Source organism: Cuculus canorus, chromosome 19, assembly GCF_017976375.1.
Source record: "Cuculus canorus isolate bCucCan1 chromosome 19, bCucCan1.pri, whole genome shotgun sequence".
Classification (NCBI taxonomy): Eukaryota; Metazoa; Chordata; class Aves; order Cuculiformes; family Cuculidae; genus Cuculus; species Cuculus canorus.
The window spans coordinates 6,009,078-6,016,683 of NC_071419.1; positions in this window are offsets into that span (position 1 = coordinate 6,009,078).

Here is a 7,606-nt window from a genome sequence, read left to right on the forward strand (position 1 = left end):
GGCACCCGGCACTGCCCCAAACCCATTCCCCACCGGCACCGGGCACTGCCCCAAACCCAAACCCCGCAGGTCCCCGTCACCCTCGCTGTGCCCCGGTGGGGACATGGGTCCTGCCGCTCGCCCTGACTCTCCCGTGCCCTATCCTGCCCTGTCCCCATCCTGTTCTGCTGCACCAACACGGGGAGCTGAGACCTGACAGACTCATCACAGCTGTGCCCCTCCACATCACACCCTGGCAGCCCGGGATGCAGCCGGGCTTTGCCCCTTTGGGAAGCTGCCGCCTTCCCCCTCACGCTCTCCCAGGGATGCTCTCCCAGGGATACTGTCTGGTCAAGGGTGAACATCCCACCACACCTGGTCTGTACCCCAACTGGATCAGGCTGATTCCCGCTCATCTCCGTGGATAAGGATAAGCGGTACCCAAAGTGTTCAGAAGGGAGATCACTGTGGGGGACAGTGGCAAAACAGGGCTGCAGGGTCCGTGGGGAAAGGAAGATGGTGTGGATTCTCTGGTGTCTAATACAGGATGAGTCCTTCCCTCACCTTCCCCCAAGCACAGTCTTGCACGAACCCTGTAGGAACAAAATCTGCTTGACATCACCCAAAGTGGTCGGAATGTAGCAGCCACAGGGAATGTGCTGCACGGGCACAGGGGGAGTGACGCCCATTCCCACCCAACCAGCACCTATTTACACCTGAAAATGTCCTAATGGCCCCAGAAAGGACTTGCATTCCCCCAAACCGAGCTCCTCACTGGAGAGCCATCCAAAGACCCACGGCACAACCAGGATGTGGCCTTGGTGCCAGAGCTCCCTGCCATCCTTTCATGGTGCCTCTGTGGAAAGCAAAGGGAGATTCCACCCTTGGCAAGAAGCCGTCACGCCAGGGCAGCTTTTGGGCATTGAGGTCCCCCCAGTTCCTGCAAAAGGACGAAGCACGCCAGGGCCAGCAGTGGCCCAAGGTGGGGGTTGGTTCTGGGAGCACGTGTTTAGTTGGCTGTGGAGTTGGGGATGCAGCAAGAGCACCTCTAAGCACAGAAAGCACTGGGTTTACCCCATTTTGCTTTCTACATTTTAAAGAAACGAGGCTGTCATCACTGGGAGGGGACACTGAGCCTGGGGTAGCAGCACACAGCTGCTCCCGCGGTGGGGTGGTGTTTGGGGAGTTGCATGGGGGTGATGCCGAATGCCCCCCTGCATAATTACCTTAGTGACTAAAATCCAACAGTTCTTCCCTCACTGAAGACACCGGTGGCTATTGCATTGCTCTGGCCATCACCTGCATCTTCAAGCAGGCCAAGAAGCATCCACATCCCATCTGCATCACCTTTTCCCTGCAGGAGCCCGCACTGTTTCCTCCCTGCTTCCCCCCCAAAAAAGACATTTTAATCCTCTTTTCACTATACTGCACTGGGGTTCCTGCGGACCCTTTCTATTAAGCCTCAGCCTTTCCATCCTTCCCTATCGCCAAAGTCCTTTGTGGTGGCAAGGAGGAGATGGTTCTCCTCTCATCCCCCAAGAGCTGGGGCTCCAATTTGGCCCCTCAGGTTACGATGAAACGCGCAGTGTTTGCCTTGAACCTGAGTCAATCTCTCTTGCAAACGTTCCCTTGGAGTTTATATTATGGTATATTATTAAGGCAACAGAGTGTGGCTGAAGATTAAAAGAGGAAAAAGAAATGGGTTGAGCATCCCTCAGCTCGCCATGCTCCCGAGACCAGCAAAGGACCAGGAACAAGAGTCTCGCTATCGCGGATGCCCTGTTGATCCCACTCTGTTGGAGAAGGGTCCAACCTCGGGGCCAGTTTGTGGAAAGCCAAGTCTGCCAAATCGTGGTGGCAGCAGCACCAGCTCTGGTGGCAGAGCCGCCCGCTCCCCTCTGTGGCTCAGCTGCCTCTCCCTGGTCGCCACTGCTGGGAAATGCTTTTCCTCTGACCAGTTTCAATCTTGTCACTCAGTAATTCCATGTGTGACGAGACAAAAAAAACACACCCGGACCCCCTTCTCCAGCCCATTTGTTTCCCCGCTCGCTCTCCTCCATTCAAAGGTAATCACCGGCGCTGTGATCGCTCTTCAGGAATATATATTTGTATTTTTGTTCTTTTCCCCAGGTGCTTAATCACCCTTATTACCCTTTTCTGATTAATTAATTTTAATTAATTTTGCACTATCATTTTTGAGAAGAGGTGACCATGACAGCACATGTTGTTGCAGGTGATGTGCAAGGCAGGTCCTGCAGTGCCGGCACAGCCCTCCCCTCAGCACCATTTAACCCGGGTCCAGGTGGGTGCCTGCTGCCCTGTTTTCTACCATTAATGGCAATTAATTAAGAAACGAAGCCCTCCAAGGCCCCGAGAAGAGCCCCGAGGTACTTTGCTGGGACCCCCGCAGGATGCCCTGCCAGGTGGGGTTTAATCCTGGTCAAACCTAACGCTTGATCCACGTTTGCCCGGTTCCTTCAGCCGCCTCCGCTGTGCCATGGCCAAGGCTTGGGAAGTCGGAATAAATTAGGTCAGAGCTTCTCCCACTCACTGAGAGTGTCCAAGGCGCTTGGAGGGGTGACAGAGATGTGGGTCCCTTTGTGACCGCCGCGTTCCAGCATCTCACATCTTCCAGCACTGATGCCAACCCTTCACTGGATATCGGCACAGGCTTCAGCCCCGCATCACCCCAGAGCCAAAGCACACCCTGTCCTTAGAATAAATACAGATGTCCTGGGGACAGAGGTCGATGTCCCTTTGCTGTTCATCCCCAAAGCAACCCCAGGTCCGTACCTCATCCCCAGCAAGGAGAGGGAATGTGGGCTGGGAGGCTGCAACCATGGGCACAGTCACACCCAGGAGATTTGTCAGAGCTTCCCATGTCCCTGTCACTGGCCACTGTCTCCAGATAGAGCTGGTCGGGTCCTTCTCCTGGCTGGATGACATATTATATTATATTATATTATATTATATTATATTATATTATATTATATTACAATATATTACATTATATTATATTATATTATATTATATTATATTATATTATATTATATTATATTATATTATACCATGTCATATCATATCATATCATGTTATATCAATCATATCATATCATATCATATCCATTAATAACTATATATAGTATAATATAGGCTATATGCTATAGACTGCATGCTATGTATTGAACAGGAGATAATACATAGTGTGTGTATGTATAAATTCTCTCTATACACTGTGTGTATAATATTGTGAGTATAACTGTGCATCTATGTGCATTTATACACATCTATATAGCGTAGATGGACTATTTATACCTATATACATACATGCATGTATACAGCATACCATATATGCACACGCATACACCACATAGATATAGGAATATGCATGTAAATACATGCACATGGATTTATGTGTGTATATATATATGCACTCACTCAAATATATATGCATACACATATATAAACCATATTTTTATAGATGTATATATGGTGTACAAGGTATGTTAAGGGGGAAGAGGAAGAGAGAGAGTATCTACGTGTATATGTGTGCACAGTGAAGCTGCCCTGGCTTCGTGGCCGATGCGGGGCAGCACAGAGGAAGAGGAGGAAGAGGAAGGAAACACGGAGGAAAGTGCACGGCAGGGAGAAAGGGAGAACGCAAACCGCTCTGCGTTACAAAAGCTCCCCTCTTTGATTAATTGTACTTTCTGGTTGATAAATGTTACTCATGAGTATAAAATATGCAAAGCACTTAACAAGTTCACACTGTTTAAAGAACTCAACTAACTAAATTAAAATTCCATGATACGAACAGAGCTGCTGAAGAGCAGCGTGGCAGCGCTCTGCTCGGGGAGCCGGCGGGAGCGGGGAGTAGCGCCGTGGCCACGCAACGCATCCGTGCATCCCTCCCCGTGAACAGAACCGTGCTGGCCCCACCACGGCAGCACCCAGCAAAGGCATCTCAAGCCTGGCTGCAGATGGTGGCTTTGGTGAAGCTGTGGGTGGCGATGTCTCTTGTGGCCCTGCTGAAAGGGTCAAAGAATCATAGAATCAATGATAGAATAGTTTGGGTTGGAAGGGACCTTAAAGATCATCCAGTTCCAACTCCCCTGCCATGGGCATGGACACTTCCCACTGGATCAGGCTGCCCAAGGTCCATCCCACCTGGCCTTGTACACCTCCAGGGATGGGGCAGCCACAGCTTCCCTGGGCAACCTGGGCCAGAGTCTCACCACCCTCATGGTGAAGAAATTCCTCCTTATGTCCAGTCTAAATCTGCCCCTCTCCAGTTTATCCCCATTGCCCCTCGTCCTATCCCCACAAGCCTTTATGAACAGCCCCTCTTCAGCTTTTTTGTAGCCCCTTTCAGGTACTGGAAGCTGCTCTAAGGTCTTCTCTGAGCCTTCTCTTCTCCAGGCTGAACAACCCCAACTCTCTCAGCCTGTCCTCGTATGGAAGGTGCTCCAGCATTTGGATCATCTTTGCAGCCTCCTCTGGACCTGTTCCAACAGCTCCATTCCTTTCTGATGTTGACGATTCCAGAACTGGACACAGTACTCCAGATGAGGTCTCACAAGAGCATCCCCATAGAGTGGTGAAGGACAGCAAAGGGCCAACCCAGGGCATCCACAGCCCTCAGCGCTGCAGCACTGCCTTCCTGGGTCTGTGCCGGCAGGGGTGACCCCAGCACGGGACTAGAGGCCAGCTTGGATGGGCAAGGGCTGAAAAATTCATTCTAATTCCCAGCCACCCACTACAGAAGGTGGTTGCAGGCAAGAATCCAGCCCCAGGGACCAGAGCAGCTCCAGAGGGCACCCAAACCCCCAGAGCAAGGGGCTCCTAGCTGTGATGAGGCTTGATAGCACCCCAACTCACAATCACCCTGAAACCACTGTCTCTTTCATCACACCCTCATGAATCTGATACCTCTCTGCATAGTTGCAGTGCTGTGTCCTTCCAGACCTTTGAAAAATACCATCTCAGCCTGTCCTGACCCTCCTGAAACGGCAGCTAAGCAGCCTCAGGGAAAGGGGAGTCCAACAGGCACAGGGAGAATGGGAGACCTGATCCCCATCCACGGGGCTTATGCAGTCCTGCAAGTTCCCACTTCCACCCTAGCTCATACTGGAAGAGTCAGCAAGGACCCTGGGGAGGATGCAGCACGAGCACTGGGAGGATGCAGTGTGAACTGGGAGGACGCAGTATGTGCACTGGGAGGATGCAGCACGAGCACTGGGAGGATGCAGTGTGCGCTGGGAGGATGCAGCATTAGCACTGGGAGGATGCATTGTGAACTGGGAGGACACATTGTGAACTGGGAGGACACAGTATGTGCACTGGGAGGATGCATTGTGCACTGGGAAGATGCAGCATTAGCACTGGGATGATGCATTGTGAACTTGGAGGACACAGTACGTGCACTGGGAGGATGCGGTGTGCACTGAGAGGATGCAATGTGCACTGGGAGGATGCATTGTGAACTGGGAGGATGCAGTGTGCGCTGGGAGGATGCAGCATTAGCACTGGGATGATGCATTGTGAACTCAGAGGACACAGTAAGTGCACTGGGAGGACGCGATGAGCACTGAGAGGATGCATTGTGAACTGGGAGGATGCAGTGTGCACTGGGAGGATGCAGCATGAGCACTGGGAGAATGCAGTGTGCACTGGGAGGATGCAGCATGAGCACTGAGAGGATGCGTTGTGAACTGGGAGGACACAGTATGTGCACTGGGAGGATGCGGTGTGCACTGGGAGGATGCAGCATGAGCACTGGGAGGATGCAGAGTGTACTGGAAGGAAGCAGCATAGACTGCGAGGATGCAGTGGCACCCTTAGCGGTTTCCCCTGCTCCCAGTGCATGGCATGGCTCCTGGGTCACGCTGGCCGTGCTGCTCTGCTTGGCCTCCTGCGCTCTGCCACTGTCCCAGGGCTTGCTGGAGGCAGCTCTGAGCAGCAGCAGGCAGACAGGTAGCAGCTCCCTCCTGCCTGTATTTGTGAGAAGAAGGAGCAAAACCTGGCCTGCGTCTGGCCTGATTGAGTGCCTGCTTCTGAAAAGATTTAAGAGCCCTCCTTCAAGTGTGTCCCCAGAGCCATCCGTGAGCCCCCAGGTCCCACACCCCCAGCCACCCTCACCCAAGCTCATAGCAGCCCACTGCAAACCTCTGACTTACCAAACCATCTCACAGGCAGGACGAGCCCCACACGCAGCCCCACTCCTTCTTCCCTGCGCCTCCAGTGCCAAACAGTGCGCCGATCGCAGGCTGGAGATCTCCAGCCCCACCTGCCCTGGGCAAGCACCACAGGCGCTGGACCTTCACATCGTCATAACTTTACTGCCTAAATACTGATGGAGCTACAAGTTAATCCTTTTTTGTGATCCCAACAGACCTCTCAAACATGTTGGGGCTGATGGACCCAAACTTGCCCGTGTCTCAACATCCTGGGATGTTTCTTCATCTTCTCACGCTCCTGAGCCTCCTTCCCAACCTGTGGCCGAGCCGAGCTCTCGGCACAAGAAGCTACAGGCAGGGGACAAGCAAGACAGAGGGACCTGACCAGAGGAAAAAAGGGGTTGTTGGTATGGGTTTGGGTTTTTTTTTCGAAGTTAGTCTTCACTGGACTGGAAAATCCTTCTGCAAGATGTGACCCTGCACCCACTCAGCCCCAACAGGGAGAGACTAAAACCTTCCACACTTTGCAAAAGCTCCTAGGAGTTTTTGCCAGGAAGGGTGAGCCAGCGTGGCACGGGAAAGGAGTGCCGGGGAGCCAATCCTGAGCTCAGTGCTGAGCCCCCGGCACAGCCCGGAGCCTCCAGCACACCCCATCACAGCACAGCCGGTGCCGGGCTCGGCGATAGCAAGCTGCCTTGGCTTATCCTTGCAGTTTGAGAGATGATTTAGCCCTCGTGAACCCAGCCGGCCGTAAATCCTTGCATAGACAAGTCCCCAACATTCGTTTCAGGCAATGCAGTTTGTGTCACCTCAGCATTAGCATTTACACTCTTATTAATTAATACTTGTTAAACTGAGACTAAAAATAAAGTGCTCGGCTCCTCGTCTCTGCTAACGCCTCTTTGCCCTCGCCTGACAGCGTGGCTGGGCTGTGGCAGGCTCAGCACCCGGCTCCTCCCTTCTCCATAGCCAGAAAGGAGGAGAATAAAGGGATATATTGGAGCAGGAATCCCTCTCAAGCAAAATTTGCCCCTTTCTGCACAGCCTTGATGGGACAAACCAACTGGCTCAGCTATTGCTAAGGGCGTGTGGCAGCGTGAGGCTCACTCTTTTGCCTCCGCTCCTGCCTGGGACCAGCTGTGAGGTGATGGGGATGGTTGTGCACGCAGTTTTTAACCTTTATTTTCCATTCCAGCTTCTGAACTTGTTTTTCTTTTGCTGTTTTTTTTTGTTTGTTTTGTTTTGGTTTTTTTTTCCTCTCTCTTTTGAGAGAGCACAGTTGCGTTTCCCATTTTGAGCTGATTTTATTTCCCAGGCTGGACACCCCAGCAGGGCTCACGTCCAGGAAGGAAATGGTTAAGCGCGGTGGGCGCAGGTGGGCTTTTGTGCTTGCACACAGGCAGGCGCTGCCACCACTGCCTTCAATTAAATCGGAAGGGCAGCAGTTGCTGC